The sequence below is a fragment of the Lates calcarifer genome, linkage group LG14 (assembly GCF_001640805.2).
Source record: "Lates calcarifer isolate ASB-BC8 linkage group LG14, TLL_Latcal_v3, whole genome shotgun sequence".
NCBI classification, from domain to species: domain Eukaryota; kingdom Metazoa; phylum Chordata; class Actinopteri; family Centropomidae; genus Lates; species Lates calcarifer.
This window is the reverse complement of record NC_066846.1, coordinates 12708816-12731787: the sequence shown is the minus strand read 5'-3', so window position 1 is coordinate 12731787 and position 22972 is coordinate 12708816. Positions and strand designations below refer to the sequence as shown.

The 22972-nt window shown below is 41.3% G+C and overlaps 1 protein-coding gene across 1 annotated transcript in view; it reads right to left on the bottom strand.

Annotated features, from left to right (window-relative positions):
- Window positions 1-22972, bottom strand: part of col4a6 (collagen, type IV, alpha 6) — a 113710-nt gene that overhangs the window by 47801 nt on the left and 42937 nt on the right.

The following is a 22972-nucleotide window of genomic DNA, read 5'->3' as shown; positions in this document are numbered from 1 at the left end:
TCATATCCACAATAATCGAGGTCAAGGACCCTGCAGGACCCCCGTTAGTCATCATCAGCTGGTCCAGTCTGGGCCTCAGTCTAATATAATAAGAGCCTGGGAAACACTGGAGTGTATCCCATGTGAAGGCGTCTGAGAAATATTTATTTAAAGAGGGTCAACAAGATGGACGACCCAGCACAATATGGATCCAAGCTACAAGCCTTTATCTTTTTAATTAATATTTCATATCATTATTATATTTATATATGTTTTTTTCCTCTTCATTCTCTGCTGTTGAGACATGTTGATCAGGTTTGAGGAGTTGTACCTGTTGATAGCATTTTATCAAATCTATTTAAAAATGTATTCAATGAGACCTCTGATCAAATTTAGTGTGAGTTCAGTTCACGGTGCAGCTTTCTCAGGCTCACTCATCACATGACCAGCAGCAGGTCAATGCTACTGCAGCAGCAGATATAGTCATTTTCAGATCACACATATACATAGTAACTCATAAGACCTATTAGATGTCGCTTTCAACAACTTTATGCAACTTATTTTATGACAAATTGAATCAAAATCAATATTTAAGAAGTAAAATCTTTAGATTCTAGTAGAAACTAATACTAATACTGTATTTTTCTAGATGTCTGTTTTCTATTTAGTAAAATTAGAACATCAAGGCTGCAACTAGCATCTTTACTCATTACTGATTATTCTCTTGATAAATTTCTTGCGTCATTTTGTCTACAAAATGACAGAAAATAGTAAAAAATGTTAACATTTCTTGAAGCTCACAGTAACATCTTCAACATTGGACGCAACATACAATGTTAGTTTTACATTTTCTGACAAGAATCAGACTGAAATTAGTTTAGTTTTTTAATAATATTCCCACTTGCTGCCTGTCTTCCCTCTATCTTTATCTCCTCTTTAAGATAAATATTTAAAAACCCTTGATAAATATCATTAGGTAAGGTACAATATTATAATACAACTGGTGAAGCCATTGAGTAGTAAAAGACACATTATTCCTGCCAGCTACTACGACTACAGCTACTACAACCTGGCCAAGACAACTGAATCAGTTACGACCATAAAATCTGCAGACAAAGAAACATGAACGTGAATGTGGTGGAGAAAGGAGAGGAAAACGCACACCGAGGAGAGAGAGGAGAGAGAGAGAGAAAAGGAGGGGAAAGGTCAGTCCTGCTTTCTTCCCTCTGATCTCCTCAACTCTTCTAATCACAGTGACAGAAGGAGGGCAAAGGAGAGGGAGAAAGTGAGCAGGGAAACAAGTGAAATTTCGGCTAATGGAGGAAGTGGGAGGGGGGGTAGATAAGAGGGTGATAGAGAAATGGGGAAAGAAATGGAGAAAAATGACGAAGGAGCTCAAATTAAACTTTCGGCAAAGAGGCTAAAGAGACAAGAAGCTAAAAATAGAAACGAAACAAATGGTGGAGCTTTATTGGTACTTAAAAAGAGATTAAAAAAGAAAAAAAAGTGGTTAAAAACAAACAGGATGGGAACTTAATGCAGTTTAGTGGAAGTTCAAGCCAAAAAAGCAACAAAAAAAGACTTGATGATACTAAAAGTCTTATGCTTTCTTGGCTCCCATCTTCGTATTATGTTACCATTATTATCCTCTTTTTGTTAAGGCATGAATACTGTCCAATCACCGCAGGCTGATTCAGATTGTTATTGCCCCCGAGATCCATTGTTCCGAGACATAATCCAGCCTCCACCTGAGCAGGGCGGAGATGTGCTCGGCCGCTGCTGATCTTCGTTCAATTTGGGCTGTCCACACCCAGAGTTAAAAGTGAAGGATGATATGGGCAAACAGTTGCTAAGCCAGTGCCCGAGGGAGAGGCATTCAACCTCAGGGTGGAGGATGATGTGTGATGTGGTGTTCAATACAGAGGAGGAAGACAGTGAGGAAAGTATGCACACAATAAAGAATTATTAGAGGTCAACAGAAACACGTGCAGCAGGACATGTGACTGCACTCGGATGTTACGACACACTAAGTGCTGAATGACAACTCACAATGTACTACTACACTTGTGAGGTCCCTCTTTAACCATAAATTAAAACGCCTTAACCTTTAAACGAAGACCAGATAAAATGTCCCCACTTTGCAGTAATGTCCTCAGTTGCAAGATCTGACTCTGGTCCTCAGAAAGATAGATATACAAGAACAAATACACACACTCAGGGCTATATTCTTGCATTGAGAGACAAAAACAGTCTAAAAAAAAGAGGAATATGAGGACAATAAGCTGAAGATACAGAGAGATATTTGATCTTATCTTACACATAACAAGCCAACCTCCATATTGAAGTAACAGAACATCATAGTAACTGTGGCATATCACACTACTTACTCTCACATTACTGTAATGTGTTCCTGCCCAACATGAGAAAATATACTGCCTTGTAATTTGGGTGAACTGACTCTTTATGCTAAGGTTAGGGACATAAGTTAAAGGAATGTAAGCCCGCTGCAGGGTTAGACGTATTGCTAAAGGTTCTGTGTATGTATGCTCATAATTTGCATACATTCACAGGTGTAACGTGATGGAACAGGCACAGTCCCGATTGTCTGGGTGAATTCAACGACGTGTTCACACACATCATTCTTTCTTCCATTCTGTCACCCCAGCATTACCTGGCTTTGCGTCTTTCAGCTCCGGCTAATGTTCCCCAATCAATCTCCCCTGTTTGCTCATACTTTACTGTCCAAACACTTTCATGTATGTTCGTCTGAGACGTTTAAAAGCCATCTGTAATACCTGTCTGTTTAAACCTCCTGCAGTGCATACAGCTCAGAGTGGCAGTATGTAGGTAGTGGCCAACGTCTGGACTTGCCCGTTCATTCCTATAGGGTCTGCTGATGTTATCCAGATGAAGGTTGAGACTAGGGTTACCCAGAACATGGTATACACTGGTGCTTCCTAAATGGCTGAGACAACATGCATGATGAGACAGGATAAAAGGTGAGATAAAGCCTTGCATGCTTCGAATGTTAGAGATGTATAGATATAGCATGATGGTGGTTTGCATAAAGGTCAGAAATGCAGGCTGGAAAATGGACAAGGATGCTCAATTTTCCTCTGCAATTCATGTTAAGACATCCTCGGCGTTAATAGTTGTACATTTTGGGAACTATAGCCCATTTTCAACCAAAAAGATCTAGGAACTGCAGAACGACAGCATCTAAAAGTCCCTGCTTCTGATTCCACCTTAACTGAAGTAATACAAAGACTGGGAAAATCTGACCAATCATTACTCAAATACCAGGTGGATTTTTTAAACTCTGGACAGAGCCGCACCAGCTGTTTACCCCACTACCAGTTTTTATGTTAAGCTAAGCTAAGCTAAGCTAAGGTTCTCTTGGCTGTAGCTGTAGCTTCATGATTACCATGATTACCAGACATGTAGGCCAAGGTAAAGCCTTCAAATTATTCACCTGGCCCAACCAACAATTAAAGATATTTACTGTGATCCTCACATTTGAGAACCCATGAGAATTTGGGTTATTTTTTGCTTGTTAAAAGTTGTTGTCAATTAATTCTCTTCAGATTAACTAATCGATTAAACTGCTTCAGCTCCAACTTGCTCTTTGCGTCACTAAGTACTGACGTGGGAAATCTTCCTGCCTCACAGGAAGTTATTGTCCCTGAAATTGACTCTTCATGCTTTCCCTACTAAGTGCCGCACAGGAATCTGTATAATCCACATCCTGTCAACCAGCATGTCATCACATGGTCAAGACCAATGGGAGAGCAGAGTTTACTCCAACACCTGTCCGTCAAACTGTCATAGCCCAATACAAACTAATCACTCTGATTACTTAAAGGAGGCGCAAGAGTCAGTTTTTAACAACAAAACCTGCCTAAGATCCACTGAGTGACAGTGAGAAGGGTGAAATATGTATTTGGAAATACTGTTTGAACCCGAGGACTTTTCATCTCACCTTTGCCTGAACCTGACGTTGAGAAACGACGTCAAGGGAAAAAAGTAGGAGGAATGAGAGGTTGTGACTGCTTATGCAAATAAAGGAGGCGATAAGAGGAGAAAGAAATTGAGTCTCTGCTCTCTGCAATGTCCTTCTCTTATCTCTCGTCCTTCCACCTTTTTATCATCATATCTCCCTATTTTGTCTTCCCTTCTTCCTCCCCCACCTTGTCCCTCTGCCTTCTTACTCCCCTTCATCATATCCTCCTTCTTCCTAGCTCCCCTCTCTCTCTGGTCCATCTGTGACCCTGACATCCACCACAGGAGACTAACCAGCTGTGTTTGGGCCTCCAGCGTTCCTCGTTTACTTCTGTTTATTCCATGCTGTGTGTCTGAGTGTGTGTGTGTAGCATTGACTGTATATAAGCATGGGATTATGTGTACAAGTGACAAACAACAACCTCTGTGTGCATGTCTGTACATCGAAGGGCGTAGAAGTTCAATTTCAGATTTCTACATTCACATACAGTATCTCTGTACGTGTGTATATGCTAAAATGTGTGCTTTTGTGTACTTGTACACATGCTTGCATGCAGTTTTGTGTGTGTGTTTTTTTTCCCCTTTGACAGGGCCACCCAGCTGGAGCCAGGTCATCTATAACGTGGCCAGACAGCGGAAATTTGTGACGCTACAGCCGACCCAAACAGGACGTCGCATGCAGCCAGATGACATGGCCGATGGCTGCAAACGTAAATAAAATAAACCGCTGTTTATTTCAGACAAAAAGCATATACAGTACCCTGGGAAAGGAACTTTTCAGAAATGCAGAGAAGAGAAGAAGAGCTTTATGCTATAAATAGAAAAATAAAATGGTTTGTAAGATTTTGAAGATTTGAAGATTCTGCAAATTGATAATCAAATCATTCAGGAATGAACTGACACTAATTGCTGTTAGAAAGATAGAAAAATACATCTTCACCTCATCTTTAAGCCTGTTAAGACTGTGTTAACATTGTGAAATGATTTAATGTTAAATACAAACGTGCTGCATTGTGTGGCTTTCCTGGCAGAGTCAAAGTAAACTAAGATTTAGAGAACTAAGTTCTTTCCAAATGTCATATCTCCTAACACTATGGGTGATATACTGGACTTTTATCCCAGTAAATCACCTGGAAAACAGAAGTTACAGTGAAAAAATCCCTTGCGCTACGCCACACTATAACAATCATTTTAATAACATAATAGAGAAAAGACACGCAGTGCTCTTTTACATGAAATATTGAGAAGTAAATTGTGCTGCCTCTGGGGAAATATTCTAAAGCTGTTAAAATCTGCCACCACATATCATAGCACATATCATCAATCACTTTGTACAGCTTACAGCTAATGTGTCAACATGTTAAACCAAGCACACACACACAGATGCATGTTCCATGACCTTTCTCTTTGTGTCTCTGTCTACATGTTTGAAAACCTTCCAAAGGGAATTATCTATGAAGTTATCGTTTGTCAGAGTATGAACTACCTCGTCAATAAAGTCTTTATCAGACAGCACTCAAACCACCTCTGATATCAACACGATCAAGAATGTAACTCCATATCAAAAAGAAAAGAGACTTATATACAATTAGATAAATCATATCAGATGAATATTATTGCTGCATTAAAATATAAGATGGATAGTTTTAACGACTGTAACTACTGTAGAATAGTTTAATCTAAAAATAATGCACCATGTTGAGATCATCATATGTTTTGTATGCAAATCTATTGCTCTCAGAAAAATCTAGTAAAAACTCCACTGATAACAAACCTATAAATCTTTACTTGCTTGCTCACATGCAAAAACCTATATCTGTACTGTACCTTTCCTCTGGCTAAAGATTCTGCAGTCATGATGGAACAGAAACATTGCTATTAGACAGGATTAGTTCTTTACCTGCCTCGCCTTGTTTGCTCTCTCTCTCTCTGTCTCTGTCCCAGTCTCTTTTTCCACCCTTTATGGACATAATTAGAGACTTAAGGGGGGAATTTAGCAATTTTATCATGTTTTTTAAGAACAAAGTGAACCAGGGCGAGAATGGGCATGCCGACAGAACAGGAGCTAAGCGACATGTTTTTGCTAATATACCACTTGTACAGGTTTATGAAGTATATCCCCAGGTCTTGTGCCTGGTATTGCAACCCTGTCCAGATCCCTGAAATAACACATGCAGTACATATCTAGACAAAGGTGTAAAAGGAGGATTGATCTGCAATGCCAGAATGTTCTGAGACATCTCTGATATTTTCCTAATTATGGGTGCTAACTCTTCCTTTGAAGTCATGGATGCGTCAGATGCCTCAATCATGAGGTCACTGTTTTAATCCAATCAAAGTTGTAGGTTTTCACACTGAAATCAAACAACACTGTATCAACTTCTCTGGAAGACTTTCCTGTTTATAGAGCAAGTGTGAAAACTGAGATTGTGCCGACTCCACACTACACACACACTACAGTCCTGGTGATTGATGCCTTACAATGCAAGTCTTGTGTTTTCTATCCAGGAAATGTGGTATCAAATTTGGTGACAACATCGCTTGCAAAACTCTCTAAATGTTCGTCATGTGTGTGCACCAAATCATCACAGATACACTGCACATACACTATGATATCTACTAAAAAATGTTAATATTAGTTAAGGGATAATGCTGGACATACACTGTATTTTTCTAACTTTATCTAATCTGTCTATGAAAAGACAAAAACCAAGTGCTGTCTGAGTTGTCTATGCATATTAATGAGAGCACAGAATGTGTATTAATCCACCGCTGAAAATAGTCCCCTAGAAATGCACCCTGTCTGTCTGAGTAATATTACCTAAAAACTACAGTGCCCACCTGTTTTTCGGAAATATTTTGCCTTTTTTAAAAATGAAACTTTACATTTGTGACCCATTTTTGAAGATATAAATTTTCAGGGGGAACTTATGGACTTGATGCCATAGATGGTGGGGAAGTAGAAAAATGTTTAAAGATGGACAAATGCATTGTTGGCATTCATATTTTCATGGCATTTGTTGACAATAACAAAACATCTAGAATAATGCCAGCCCTATCCTTACACTAACCTAACCAAAAATCCTTAGGACCCTTTCAAAAAACCCCTTGGGAACCAGTTTAGTTGCCACAGGCCTCAGTAAATACTCAAAAACTTCATAATGGGGCAGGTTATGACTTCACCTCCTGTGTGGACATAAATACTGTTACCCTGACAACCAACACCAGCGTCAGTGTGATCTCACAGGGGGGTATCTCCAAGGTCACGTGATCTCCTCCCCACTTCCATGAATGTTCCAAGTTTAGACTACCAACCTGACCCCTTCCCCCAACAGTAACCAGACCTTCCGGCCAAGACCCGGTCTGACAGTCCACATCGTCAGAATGTGAGCTTCCGGTCTGGGTTTGGTTTCTCTCTAGCCTGCGCTCCAGCCGAGCTATAAATCCAATCAGTTAGCAAGCAGTGCATGAAAATAGACCCAAGCCACCAAGTATAGAACAGTGTATCGGTTTTAAAGTTCATGCAGGGTCGACAGTTGTCTCTTCAGTAGACTTATCTGTGGAGCAGAAAAGGTTCTATTTCATTTTAAACCTGACTGAACTGATAACAAATCTTACCCAAGAAAAAAAACAAACAAAAATAAAAAAGTATAACCCAGGTAAATGGAAAAGCCTTCAGTCATCTGTGCAACAACAGAATTGGGATTCCCCCAGCTTGCAAAATCTTTTCCGTTGTCTCAAACTCCTCTCCTATTGCCAATGGATATGATTAGTCATCATGAAATACAGACTCTATTCTGATCTAAATTACTGTACGTCCTCTACCTTTCAACACACACTCTTGGAACAAGCCCAATTTAACTCTCAGCGTGCCGACAAAGGTGGCTGCCTGCCCACTGGCAAAACTGGCACAAATAACCAGGAACAGGCAGCTTCACGCCAGCTTCATGATGTCACCCGACGGCAATAAAAAAAGAGCTCCGAGACATTGCATGCAGCAAAAATCTGCAGTCAACACAGACACAGACAAAGAAAGAGACTCAGGCTGGAGCCAAAACAAACTGCAAGCCCCTGTCCGGACAAGAGCCCCAGACAAAGAGGGGGAAGAACGCATTGTGATCGATGGAGCAGATGAAGTGTGTTTTTAGGTGTAAATCAGTCATAAATTACACGTCGGCAAGCCAACAAGAGCTGGGACAGGAAGGACTGGCACAAAGAGTCGGCGATGGATAGAGCAGCTGCCGCACAAATTTTGGTGACTTGTGACTATTTTTAGCTTTGCCAAAAACATGTAAACAACACATGGCTGACATTATATTAGTGATTCCTTTGGTAGAAACTGCAAGTGATTGGGATTTCATGGACTCATTGCATCACATCAGGCAGAGGTCTTTTGTATATGTTCTACCACACTGTACTGAAACCCATATTCCAAACCATCACAGTTGCTCAAGCCCTGAGAGATTTAATTGCTGGAAAAATAAAAACCCTGCACATTCCAGATACTGTCAGGGAAAATTAAAAAGAACAGGCTGATATTGATCTGCAGTCTTCACTGCACACAGCTTCATTCAGAGCAGCAACTGTTGATCTTTTTTGTTATCAACATCTTTTAATTGACTCATTTTGCCTTGGCAGTCGACACATAAACACACTGAACTGCTGGGCCAAACGTCACAAGGGACTATTTTTTTGTAAGCAGGTGAATTTTCTGTTGGGAGCATCTGGGTTTGTCCTGCAACTATTTTCATTGTGCAGACATTGGACATTATTACCCTGATAAATCACTTCCCCTTTCAAGTGTTTATAGAAGAGACTTAACACAAGACACAGTATTTATGGAAGAGTTAGAGCAGCTAAATAATATTAGAACCACAAGGGGATATTTATGATTTGATTTCAGTTAGCGTAGCAAAGTAGAGCTGACAAGACTCATGATGTTAATGATAATATTTACAACACACACTCAGACTGTAACAGTGTGGGCTCCATTAATGTAGCATACTGTTAACATTAGCTGGTGAGTAAGAACAGAGCAGAGGACTACAGCAGCATAGTAAACATAGAATTAACTTGTCAAGATGTTATTTTCATTACATTAAACGCTCCCAACGGACTGGACACAGTCAGAGGTCCATTAAGGAAAGATGTTTTTTTCTCCTCACAATTCCCTCTGTCATTCTTGTAAACACTAGTTGTTCTTGGAGTCGAACAAACAAAGCTCCTTAATTGCTGGGATCATTAGAGCTCTGGGCCCTGAAACCAGAATCACAGGTTAAAACACGTAAAGAAATCCTGCATTTAAAAAACACGGCAGCCAAAAATCATGCTGACTCGTTACCTTTCCCTTTTATTCATAAAGTAACCAAACTATTTTTCCCCAAAAACACAACTCGCAGGCATGTGAAGACTCACACACATGAAGCGACAGTGCCCACCCCTCTTGATAAGTGCCATGATAATCACCCCTTTGAAGTGCACTAAACACCCCTCGCCTGGAGGGTGGACGAGGCGCTTTTGAAGGGAAAGGGGAAGCGAAAGGAGATGTGGAGGGATGGCGAGGTAGATAATGGAGGGGTAAATTGAATGGAATGAGCAACAGTGGGGGAAAAGGTGAGGTAATGGCTTCCAACAGGTACAGATGGAGGCAGAGCTGGGAGGAAAAGAGGGCGGACAGATGGGCAGACGGACGGATGCTGTGAAAATAATCTGGAGAAGCTGAGGGAAGAATGGGAAGAATGAGAGAAATACCCTGAAACAAGATCTGGTGTAAGGTCTGTGTGACTTCGGTTTCATACCTCAGAGCGACATGTGTATAGAAAGGGACTGAGGAGGGGAGAAAGTCTGCATGTGTGTGAAGACCATGAACACACCACAATAGAGCAGCAATTACAGCTCCTATATTAGAGGGCAGAAATCTGAGATACAGCTAATGTGCCTCAGAAGAGCAAAAAAAAAAACAACAAAAAACCAAAGTGCTTCACCGGTGTGGTTTAAGGTTTCATCCTGAACAACAAGTGTAAACTGATCAGTGGGTCCCTATGGATCGACGTGAAAGGGTAAATACTCCCTAACGCTGCTGTGTGTGTGCATATATGTGTGTATAATGTTTGTCTGTCACCTGTTTGTGCATCTGTGCATAAGAAAGAAAGAAAGAAAGAAAGAAAGAATATGTGGCTGTAGGCTACAGGCAGTCAGCCTGGTAAAGATCACAGTTTGTGATAATATCAACTGGGCCATAGGCAGATTAACTCCTCTTTGATTTGATTTTCAGAGAGTTCAGGAGGCCGAAGCTGTGTGATCCTTCTTTTTTTGTGCATCTTAGAAAATAACATCAACCATTTACCAGCGATGTTTTATCTCACTTTATGTAAATGTTTTCAGGTGTCAGTATCACATGACATGGTGTCACACTGGTTTGACCTGTGCAACAAATTAAAATTATGTACGAATGTTAATCGAACAATTCTATTTTCTCGTTTTTGATGGAGTTTTGATTCTTCACTTAATTTTTATTTTTATGGGGACAGGTGTCAGAGCAGCATGGACCAGTGTCATATTAACATATAGACTGCTTGTAATGCCAGTCTCCTTTAAAACATCACTTTAGTCTTTTCTATTACATTCCAGCTCATCATTGAGATGTGCCCAGTTATAAGAGACACTGTAAAGATCAGAGTAACTTTGTGGTTTTGTGCTGAACTTTCCCTTTAAAATCTCAGCTCACTAAACCTGATGACACAGATTAACAGACTGGTTTTCAGTTCTCCATTACGGTTTGTCCTCTTTCAAGAAGCCAACCTCAGGTTACCTCGCCGTATCCCGCCGCCCTGCCAAACAGCACCCAGCGCTGCCAACCGGGACCTATTTTTAGCAACGGAAGTTTCACGAACAGAGGTGCAACTTCACTCCTTTGCTTTTTTTTCCCTTCCTCTCTCTCCTCGTCCAGCTGGTGTGAAGAGACGGTCGGTGGTAATCACACAACTTTCACCTGGGTGTGTGTTTGTGTGTGTGTGCTCCGAGAGCATGACAGGCAGCAGGTGTGTGTCCCTACTGTTCATGTATTAAATGAGCATCTACTGTGTATCTATGAGTGTGTGTACATGTAGGCTGTGTGTTCGTGTGTGTGTGTGTGTGATGCCTTTATCATACTGCTGAATTCCACACCTGCAGCCTCAGAGTAAACACAGCTCTGGCACCGGAGCCACAGACACATGTTCTGTCTCTTTTAAAGGAACAGGTCATCACGCTCGCTTGCTTTCTTGCACAGAGTTCGGTGAGAAGATCGATGCTACGCTCACATCTGTTAAATATGAGGGTACAGCCAGGTGGTGGTTAGCTTAGCTTAGCTTAGCATAAAGAATGGAAACAGAGGGAAACAGCTAGCCTGGTGGAACAAAATCTGCCATAATTAACCTGATATATTTGTGTGTGATTTTAAGCAGTGTGTCTATTTCTTAGCTGGGAGCAGTGACTTTCCAAATTTCCCATGGTTTATTCCTTGAAGATATTTCACCACTCATCCGTTCTAAAAATTAATGACACTTCCTGAGTGAGGAAACATCTTGAGCATCAGTCGGCCTTGAGTTGAAATTACTTTGTCAAACGTTTCTCTCCATTTTAGCTTACTTCATTTAGTTTATAGTTTGTTTTCTCAAGTTAAAATCAAGTGAAAGAAGCAAATCATTTCTGCTCACTTTATCAATGACATTTCAGACCCTCATCAGATAAAACTGAATTATATTGACCCTTTTCTAGTTTTACAGTCAGTTTATGAGCCGACACACGTGGCTTAACCTATGTACTGAGTGTTACATACATGTCAAAGTCATAAAAATGCACAATAACTCATATTGTGTCAAAACGCAGTGTGCAGGGAGAGGCACCAGAGAGGGTGTACACATGGCCTCTGTCTAGATGTAAAAATACACTCAAAATAACAATAATTTAGTGAAGGAAAATCATAAGAAATGCACATTTTGTTTGACTTTAAAGGAAAATGCAGCTTAAAGAACAGAGCTATATAAATTACAACTTCTATATCTTGCACAAAGTTAACCTCTGACAGACCTCTGCCTTTATCCCATCATTTCCTTCATCCTCACCTTCTTTTAATTCCTCAGTGAGTCAGGTCACGCAGGGCAAAACACCACCAACCACAAACCTGATCAACCTTCACTTGTGGCTTAAGTTTATCTATAGACACCACCAAAAACTCCCGCTCTGCCTTTAAACCTGTTCAATCTGTGATTTAGGGATTGATGAGACAGCACACCTCACGGGCTGAATTTCTCTCCGCTGACTCATCCTCCATCAGTCCATCAGCTGTGTCGTCTGGCTTTTGCTGATTGAAGCCAAATTACCTATGCAAACACTGCATTTCACCGCAGTCTGCAGATGCAGCTACTGTTGGTTCTACAGTCAGTCAGACAGACATATCAAAACCACAGAGGTTAAATAAAGAGCTCTGATTCATCGCTGCGAGGGAAGAAAAGGAATCAGGGTGTGTCTCTTTTCCTTTTTTCTTTTTTTTTTCCAAAACAAAGAGGCATGTTGACGAGTTCAAGACCTGCAAAACACCGAAGTTCCTATTTCAGCCACAGGGGGCGACGTGGAGACAGAAACAGGCCGAGGGGAAATTCCTCTCGCTGACCCCAAACACACACACACACACCTGGGAGAGCCCGTGGCACTACGACAAGACCACAGGAATTGTCAGTCCATTAAATTTCACTTTTATCCTCCTGACTAACAAACAGCAGCTTTAGTCTATTAAATCTCACTCATTACGGTGACTAACTAACTTGGCCGCGGTGTGGGATTGTCTGTTAAAGCCAGGCCTGGGTCAACGAGTGCTTTAAATAATCCTCAGTGTTTGTTTTAACTTGCCTGATCAGACCAGACGGGTGGGTACAGTCTGGACTGCATAATAAAATATCAGACAAATGATGCTGATTCAGTTCTCTGTGATCGCAGCAGGGAGCGCCCCCTTTGTTTTTCGCTCTCTGCAGGGAGGTCAGAGGTCAGGGTCAGTTTGGGATCAGCACCCTGGGGCTGGAGGAGATTCAGTTGCTTGCTCAAAGACACTTCAGCAGGGTGGACGCTGCCTGACAACTGGTTTGAATTCGGATCATGTAGTCAAGGTAAAACACCTGATATCGCCTTACTAGACAGTGTTCAACGTCCTTTATACTAATCCTCAACCAAGTTTATAAAAGCAACGACTGCTTCCATATATTTCTACTAATTTGAACTTAACTCTCCTATAAACTCTCCTCTGAAGGCTCCAGTGGATCCTCTGATATGCTGAGAGCTGTGATGTTAACAGACCTGCAGCAGTGTGATGTCTTTAAAAGGACAAAACAGGAGTGTGACACCTTCTGTGCTCGCGTTCTGACGTTTTACTCCTTCAGAATTCAACAGATTAAATAAGTTAAAACAGTAAAAGAAAAGATGCGTTCAGAGTCTGCTGAGTCCTGACTGAATCGTCTCAGCCTGATGTGTCTCAAGGCTGTCTGGAAGCACGCTGAAATCTCCATACATGGTAACTGTTCCCAAAACTCAGGATAAAGGCTGAAATAAGCTGCTTCCATTTGGCTGGCGCTCGACAGAGACCTTGACATTCTGTTTCTGCCTCCTCTGTCCTGGTGGCATTTCTTATTTTCAACAATTGTAAGGAGATTCTCAGAGGCACACATGCTGGGTCATTTCAAGGGGGAAAAAAATCAAAATATTTTAGTAAAGTGACTGTAACAGCCCTGTCCTGTTTAAACAGCGAGGAGATGTTTCTGGCAGCTACAGGAGAAGGTGCTGCTCTGATCAGTCCCAGTGAAACGACAGCTTTCATTGTGTGAGTCAAATAGACAAAATAGAGAGGGAGTAGAAAACTGAGGGTTGATGATGTCTATCTGTATATGGTCGTTTAGGTCGGAGTCCAAATTAACATATTTCCCAAAAATGTTGAGTTATTCCTTTAACATATATCCAAAATCGGGACCTGAAACGTAGGAACTGTTTGAGTGATGTGGTCCTTATTAGAGACCTGACTGCACCTTGGTGGCCGATATGGTTGCCAGTGGTTAACCAAGGGAAAAGCTGAAGGAAACTTCACAATCAAACGCGTCACGATGACGGAAACATTGTTAAATGTGACTGAAGCGCAACAGCGAACACCTTTGTAACAACAACCACTGTAACACGGTATGTGTGGGAATCCCATTCAAACAAATGCAGAGATGTAAAAACACAAACAGGCAGTGTAACCAGGGTTGGAGAATGTGTACATATAAGTAGCCCGCAGGCAGAAAAAAACCTCCCAGCTATGCTACAGACACCTCCCCTCTCCTCCCCTCGCCAGTCAATCAGCTTTTCAGCAGCTCTTAAAGCAGCATGGCGAGGTTAAAATATCACCCTGACGCTCCTTCTTTTGTGATCCGATCCAGCTCTTTCTCTTCCTCCTCAACTCGCGGTGTGGCGTGCACGTACATCGGCACGTCTGCGTGTGAATGCATCTGTGTGAAATTGTGTGTGTGGGAGAGAGACAGGAGGGGAGGCCGGAGTTGGTGAGAGAACAACAGAGTTACCTACAGACCATTAGACTTTGATGGGAACCAGTAAAATACAGCCTGAAGCTGTGAATGGGACAGACAGAAAGAAGAGCGAGGCGGGGGGGGGCTCAGATATACATGTAGGAATTCTTCAGTGACACTCAAGGACAAACTAAAGAGAGAGGGAACTCAGTTATTTGCAGGTGTTCATGCATTATAACTAAGTTAAAGTGCATTTTTAAAGCCACTGAACATGTGTGACGTTTAGTTTTTAGACGCTGCAGTGAGTCCAAAATCAGAAAAACGAACCAATTTAGTCACTTTACAGATGAATAGTTGATAAAAGGCAGAGATTAAAGAGATAAGGAGGAGCAGGAGGTGGAAAAGAGCCTCCTTTTTTTTCTAATCTCACTCGAAGGTCTCCTCACAAACTTACTGACTCCCGCCTGAGAGAGCGTCTGATGTTAACACACAGACAGAGTAACGAGAAGGAGGCGTCACACAACACCTTTCTTTAGTGTTGGGGGTCCCGAGGCGATGTGTGTGTGTGTGTGTGTGTGTGTGTGTGTGTGTGTGTGTACGTCTGAGTGAGTCAACATGTGTGAAGAAGCAGCTCCTCAGATAAATCGAAGCGGAAGCTGTGGTTGTGGTTAACAGTGATGAAAGTAAAGCACTGTAGGTGACGGCGTTTAAGGCGCTGCTCCTTCCTGTGGCTCGCCGACTTGTACTTTAAGGTGGCGAGGCTGACAATGAGAAAGGAAGTCACGGATTAAAGAAGTAATGCAAAGAAAAGGCTACCTTAAACAAACACTGTGATTATTTTTTTCTTTGCCTGAACATCTGTCATGTTGAGTTCACAGCTCAATGAATAAAACAAGGTGAGGGTTAGCGGTTCAGGGCCAGAAACCCTGCTGCTTCCCTCAAAGTCTTTCTCACCCGTCTTACTTTTGAATGACACTCAAACTTCAGCGCCTTTCAGAGTAAAACTCACCTATATATGTTTTACTTGCATCTGTGCATCTTAATTAGGAGCAAAATCTGTTATCTAGCATCGTATTTCATTACAAAGCCAAATTATTTGTTATTATATGTCTGATTTCAGGGGAATAGAAATATTCTTTGCACATATTATTCTTGGAATGAAACAGTTTTTTGCACATTTTGTCTTATTTCAGAGCAAAATTTGTATTTTCACATTTTATTTTGAAGCAGATTTCTTCTCTGTGCGTCTTATTTTCAGATGAAACACCTCAAAGCTCAAAGTTCACTTGGATAAATACAGCATTAGATGTTAGAACTAATAGTTATGTTGTTGCTGTGATGTGACTGAGTTACATTAAGGAAACTAGTCTAAAGACAGTCAGACTTACTGAGCAATAAATGCCTTTTAATCTGAGTGATGCAGAAAGGGAAGGAATGGATAGACACCATGTGCATGCATATTTTAGCATGCTACAACAGAGCTGGAGTAACACCAGCAGCCTCTCACACAGACGGTGGGGAAATGTCTCCAGTGCCTGGAGGCTAGACTGTGTTGACATACTTTTATTATTAAAAAAACATCAATCTGGATACCGCAGAGAACGACTCGCCTGCAGTAATGTTCACAACAATCAAGAATCAGAGCGGAGTTTGGACTTTTTTTTTTTTCATCTGGGTTCAGTATGTTGAAGCAAAATGAGCGTTTGACAATATCTTCTCACACAGGCAGAAAGCGATGCATCTTTGCACGCGATGCAGACACATGAAAGAATGTGGAGGTTAGCAGCAATTTCCCTCGGTCAGGAAATGAAACCTGACTTTTTATGTCCTATACCTTGTGTGGATTCTTAAGCCTGTAAGTCCACACTGAGGGTCGCAGAATCCACAGTCAATGTTCTTCTGCACCAGAACAAATTCCTACACATTTCTTCTCCGTGTCCTTTCTCTAAAATAAATCCCTGCTTATATACACTGACAGTAACAAATAAACGTGCTTCCACAGAGTGATTTTCAGCCGACTGCGTCCCGTCAGGTCGTCCTTTATATGACCAGGATTTACCACGGTCCCCCTCCTCGTATCTAGGCGCACTGCAATGCAAGCTGAATGCAAGTATTTCCTTCACATATACCGTGTGTAATTGAACAGTCTCTATATGAGCACATGGAGCCAGTCCAGGCCATATATCGCGCTCAACATCCCACCACATACCGCGGCTCAGCCTGCAGTATCCATGTGAGGAGCACAGGCATGTGCTAAGGGATATTTAGGATACTTGACAAAAAAAAAGAAATATTGCACTGCACTTGGAAACCAAATGAGCTCCTTGTACATGTGATGTGAGGAGGCTGCTTCTCTTCTTTAGGTCATGTGGGAAAAAAATCCATATGTAATATACAAATGTGATGCACCTCAAGTTGTTACAAAACGGTACACAAGTGAACTGCTTCCTGAAGCTGTAATTAGATGTTGTTGACAGATATGTGAATGTAATTATTATAATTAAAGGGAGGGGTTGTTTTTTTTGATCAGGATTAATGTGGCTTTGCTGACGAAAGCTAAGGTGAGAGATGAAGAGATCTGTTGTTGTTTTCTGGTCTACAGTTCTTTTGGTTTCATCTAAATGCACCAACAGCAAATTTATTCAAGTATTCCAATACAGTTTTACTCAACTATATTTATTTGACAGCTGTAATTAGCAGTGGCTTTTTAGATGAAGATTTCCTAACAAAGCATCATTAGTTTATAATGATATGTTGTTGTAGATTAAACAACCCAAAAGTACACAGAGCAGTAAATATTAGCTACACACAAACCACAATAGGAAGGTACTGCTTACTTAAAGCGACCATGACCAAAATTACACCATTAATGTACACCGCCTGCTCAGCACCAAACAGTAAACAGACACAGTTTGAGACTGCAGCTGAAGATGTGTCCCTCTGCTGGTGGAGACCAAAAACAGAGCTAAAAGAGAGTAAGTGTAAGAAACACAACAGAAAATGAGTGATAATGTTGCTCTGTACCTGCTGGGTGCGTAAATAAGCAACTTGTTTGCTGTGTTATTACTACAGGAGTCAGAATATAACCAGAGTGAAAAGTAAACTCTGCATGTGTATGTGCTACCAGTCATTAACATAACTCCTCATGAAATCATCCTCTACAAATATCCCCTCTGTCTGTTAACTGTTAACTCGGTTCAGACTTATCTGGAATGTAAGACGAGCAGGAGGAGGGACGTTACCCGACAAACCTGGCAACAAGGCAGGTTGCCCCGGTGATGAGACAACCAACACATATCTGACATGACAACAGGGTGCGCTCGACTGGGTAATCTTTTTTAAGATGCTGATACATGCTCTTTAGGGACGATCCCAGCTGATTTGGGGCTGTTACATATTTGATTTAAGCTGCTTATTAAAGGTTAGGAGCAAGTTTGGATCTGAAGCTGCAGGTCAGATCACGAGGGATTTGAAAAGATCTGAGATGTAGTCAGCCACACCTATTAACATCTTAAGTCTAATTTTTAAACCCTGCACCTTTAAGGTTTGGGTCGGATCATGTATTCTGGTTGTGGACAGAGGTTTTTGTCACTTAATTCCTTTAGTATTGCTCAGATTTGGGAACATTTACACTAAACACAATGAAATATAAGCAAAGAAACAATGAGTGATCATATCGGTCATATAATGAGGAAACTCTGGTCTAAATATTAACTTCAGTTTCTCTCCTTAAAACCAGCAATAATCCACAGAGCTGGTTGGACGGTCTTGTTAACTGCAAGGGCCTAAATCTGCAGGTAGAAACGTCCCGACTGTTTTGATTGTTGTTTTGTTTATGCATCTCAGATCAAGATACCACGCCCTGACTTACCCAGACACTCTCTCTATCTGATGTACGATATGCTATCTGATTTACTTCCATTCTCTGTCATCTTCATGATGAAAACAAATGCCTCCCAGCTATTTCTCTTCTTCTCTGGCTCCTTCTCTTACAGAGGAGAGTTCACAGGAGCTTTTTGGACAGAAACATAAGAGTTATCGATTTGAAAAAATGTCTTATCAGGACAGATGCAGACAAAAAACATTCTAATCCATCTGTAGATTTTCGAAGCACATGAAGAAACAGTATGTGAATAAACAATTGCACAAGTTCCTTGAACTGCAACTATTTTAAATCTGTTGAGTCTGGGTGAAGTTCAGCCAGGATGATATCACATAAAGCACCTGTAGAGGAGCATGGGAACTGTTGAGTGAACGCAGACAATGTGCAGATGGAGTTTTAGACATAATACACATGTAGAACTGCTTCCAATGAGTCAGACCGCTCGTTATAACGGCTAAACCTTTTGTTTTTGTTTGTAAGAGTTAAATCACAGCGTTCAGGGCAAAAAAATGAATGCCTCACTCTGACAAAGCCAAGCTAGCTTCTACTTCTACTCCAGAAATCAGCTAAAGTGAACGTGATACTCGACTTAAAATGAGACAAAACCAAGTGGCATTAATCTCCAGTGTTCGGTGTGTAACCTCTCGTTCAAATCAGATAACCTGATGAAGAAGTGTAGTGGTTAGGCGGCCGACAAAATCAATCACACGGATCAGAAGCCACCACCAGATGTTCCATCCCGTGAGGCGGCCAAAGGTCAGAGCACAGAGGACAGGAACAAATGGATGCTGGGACCCAGGAAGGGGCAGCTCCACACCAGGTGTGTCAGCTTGTACCCCTCAGGTACTCCACCTCACCTACACTGTGTTTAAAATGACTGATGTAAACGGTTGAACTGTGAGCGCCCCAGACACATTTGTCTTTCTGCTGTTTGGTGAAGCATTGTGTCTCTAACCCCAGCATTAGCATGTCTGGACAGCGGCAGAACAAAAACCACACGGAGGTCCTGAGAGTTACAAGAAACGAGACATAGATGAGATGATAAAAACAGCTATTAAAACAGAACTGAAGACTGAGAAAGAAACAAAAATGAAAGAGGCGTGTCGCTGAGTTTATGTTCTGTAGAATCTGAGTTTGGAAACCACACAAGAATTTACAGTTGCAGCCTTAAAATATGATTAATGTCCTGTCAAATGAATCTCTTCTGATGTCTAATGCAGAGAACAAGCTATTCATGCCCTCGAAGTCAAGACATATACCAAGCCACAAGCCGTATAGTAATCATCACCTCACCTGCTGCCAAGTACGGCCTGTATGTGTGTGTTCATGTGTGTGTGTTACATACATTCCTCTGCCTCACATGTCTTCTCTATCTCCTCAAGAGCTACACAGCAGAACAAGAGATGGACATAGCTGTCCCTCACCACCGTCCCAGTGTATGGAAAGAGTGTGTACAGGCTTGTGAGTGTGTGTCCCTCTCTGTCTGTCAGCAGGGGAGCATGTAAACCCAAACACACAGCTGCTTTTTCCTGACCCACTTTCCCCTCGAAACAAACTAGATTATTACTTTCCTTCCTTCCCTTGCTCTCTTTCCTCCCCGAACATCACTCTGGACTCGAGAGTCTTGAAAGTGCTCAAATTCTTCACCTCCTTTAAATCAAGTCCTCGCAAAACACAAAGTATCTACAGTTTTTTTTTTTGGACTCAGCACCTATTGTACGCTGTTTTCAGAAGTATACCATTGAAGAATGTAGTTTCAATCTCAACATAAATTAAATTCTGGTATCTGTCTTCATCTCCTTCCTCCTCCCAGCCTCGCCCTCACCTTCCATCCCTTCCTCCAACTCTCTGACCCTGAAACAAGAGGGTGGACCTCGGGAGGAAGGGAGGAGGACGGAGACACGGGGCGGCCTCTGCTGGAGTGGATCGGAGTGTATCGGGGAGGTCAGGAATGTCGTGTTGTCGGCTGCAGGGGGTCAGGATCACTGGGCCTAATGGTCTGCAGAGACCTCATATAAGGAACTCTAACATGTCCGGATCTGGGAATTCGAGGAATTTAAAGGGACGGTGAAGGAAGGCCGCTGTCTGAAACGGCTAATTTTACTTATCTGGAGAATGGGTTAAGAGATCTAAGAATTCCTGGGATGCTGCACCAGAGCAGGGGTCATTTGTTGAACTGAGGGCTGCTGGCTTTATGTGAGTCACCCCACTGTCAATTTAATGAATAATTAAATTAAAATGAATCATTGGAAACCAAGATTTTCCCTTTATTTTTACTTTGCAGCCATCTTTGTTCTGAAGCACTCACTCCAAGTCTGCATTTACTCTGCAGAAAAAATTAAAACCTTAAGGCTTACAGACTCTCTGAAGTCTCAAAATAATCTTTAAATAATCTCTCATTTAAATCTTAAAAGTTTTGCCAACTAATCTTCTTTTGGTCAGAAACTAGAAAGAAGAAATCCTATGTTTCAAAGACGGTTCATTAACCTAATAAAAGACAAATACTACTGTTAAAAATTAATCAACACGTTTAGCAGTTTTATTTTGTACATTTCTATATCAACAATTAAATGGAGAGTTGTTTTCTTTCATACTGGTAGTTAAGGTGTTGATGTGCAGTAGAAATGGTAGTCAATCAGCTGATTGACAAAACAAATTGAAGAATTTACATAAACTACATCCACAGTATCTTGGATTTTCAACCACTGTTTGGACCAAAAAGCAATTTAGAGACGTCACCTCAGGCTCTCTAAACATTCGATCAGATATTCTAAAGATTATACAATACATTAATCGAACAAATAATCCCAAGTTATTGTTGGCTGCAGACCTAATATTCAAGTAAAAACACTAACTGAATATGTGGTTTGTTTGGCTCATTAGTCAAACATGAAAGAACCATATGGCCATTTAACCTGCCAATCATGCAAATCTCTTGCATTTAACAAAGTGTTCTTTGGCACTAACAACTTCCAGGGAACCAGAGGTTTAGTGATAACAAAGACAGTGTTAGTAAGAAGAGTTTCAGTATCAGTCGCTGGCTTACAGTCCTAATAAACGTCAAAGAATAGAATTTATATGAAGCAAAGGAGAACATATAGCGGAGACAGAGAGAGCGAGCCGACGGGGACGGTGGGTCATTTCCTGTCTGGATGTTCACCTGGACATTTCTATGCGCAGGTGTATCTGTGGTGTTTGTTTAAGCCTTATACATATAAAAATGGGAATTAAGCACCCATACAGTCAATTTCCTCTCTGTCCATACGCATGTGTTTCATGCTCCGTCCTATCAAAGTAGGAATGTAATGAGTTAGAGTTTAAAATTTCCTGTCCGTTCAAACCTATTATGTGTGTGTTTTTCTGTAGGTCTATCTGCAGTCTTTGTGCATATGAGCATCGTTCCATGACGGCTTACGAGCACGCATGCCAGACCTGGGTCAGACAGCATCTGCAAATACTTTTGATGGTATGTTTTATCTTACTGTAGGAGCCACATGGGACAGCTGAAGCTGCAGGAATAATCACACAATCACAGAAATGCATTGAAAAGTCACTTTAGAGTACTTTTGTGTAACTGACAACTCTTCTGACAGTATCTGAATCGCCCTGGCGACCATCTGGAACTCCAGGCAGGTTAAAACAAACACAAGATGATGTCTGAAAACAGCATTCGGCCTCGGGATCTCGGCACACAACTTCTCTGGTGGAGCCTTGCATGGACATGCCTGCATTCGGCCAAGCAGCTGCCTGTTTGTGTGTACCCCCAAACCCTCCATTTACAGTTCTGCACCATTGCAATTCAATGATGTTCCACATGTGCAAGCATGACGAGCTGCTCAGGGTTCATGTACTGTACATATGTACACAGGGAAGTAAAGACAAGACACATGCACATGGTTACCATAAATAGTCTGAGGATGCAGGCGAGCTTTGGTAATGAAACGCAACATAGCGTGTGACAATCGTCACAGGTTCTGCTCTTATTTGCTTATCTACTCTTTTTTTTCTCTGCATGCAATGCTGGAGTGAAAACTTAATGCCTGAGACAACAATGAGCAGTTTTCTGACGAACTATGACTAGTACATGTTGGATACAAAGATGCCTTTCAGACTGGATGAATCACAAAGCAAAACAGTTCAGAGAGAAGCTGAAACAAGATTTCTTGAAGGTCAACAACAGAATCATTGGAACTAACGGAAAAAACAATAGGGTTGGTTGGAAAATTGATGGGAAATGCAACAAAGACCCTGGAGACAAAACCTCAAAGTTCGTCAAAGTTCTGATACTGTACAATGCTAAATCAGTTAAATATGCCTTTAAAGAGAGGCTATTTTCTCTTTCTGTGATACAGCTATTGTCATATGAACCACATTGTTCAGTCTGAACGAGACTGAGTGTTTCCACTTGTTTCCAGTGCTCTAAACAAACTGTATTTGCAATGTTGTTTGCACCTTTTTAAAAGTGTACAACACATCATTTAAACTTTAGACTTCTTCTAAAACTAGAGAAGATGGCAGCACTGAACATGTGCATCAACAAATATCCATCACTGTAATGAGAGAGAGTAATTACAGAGGTATT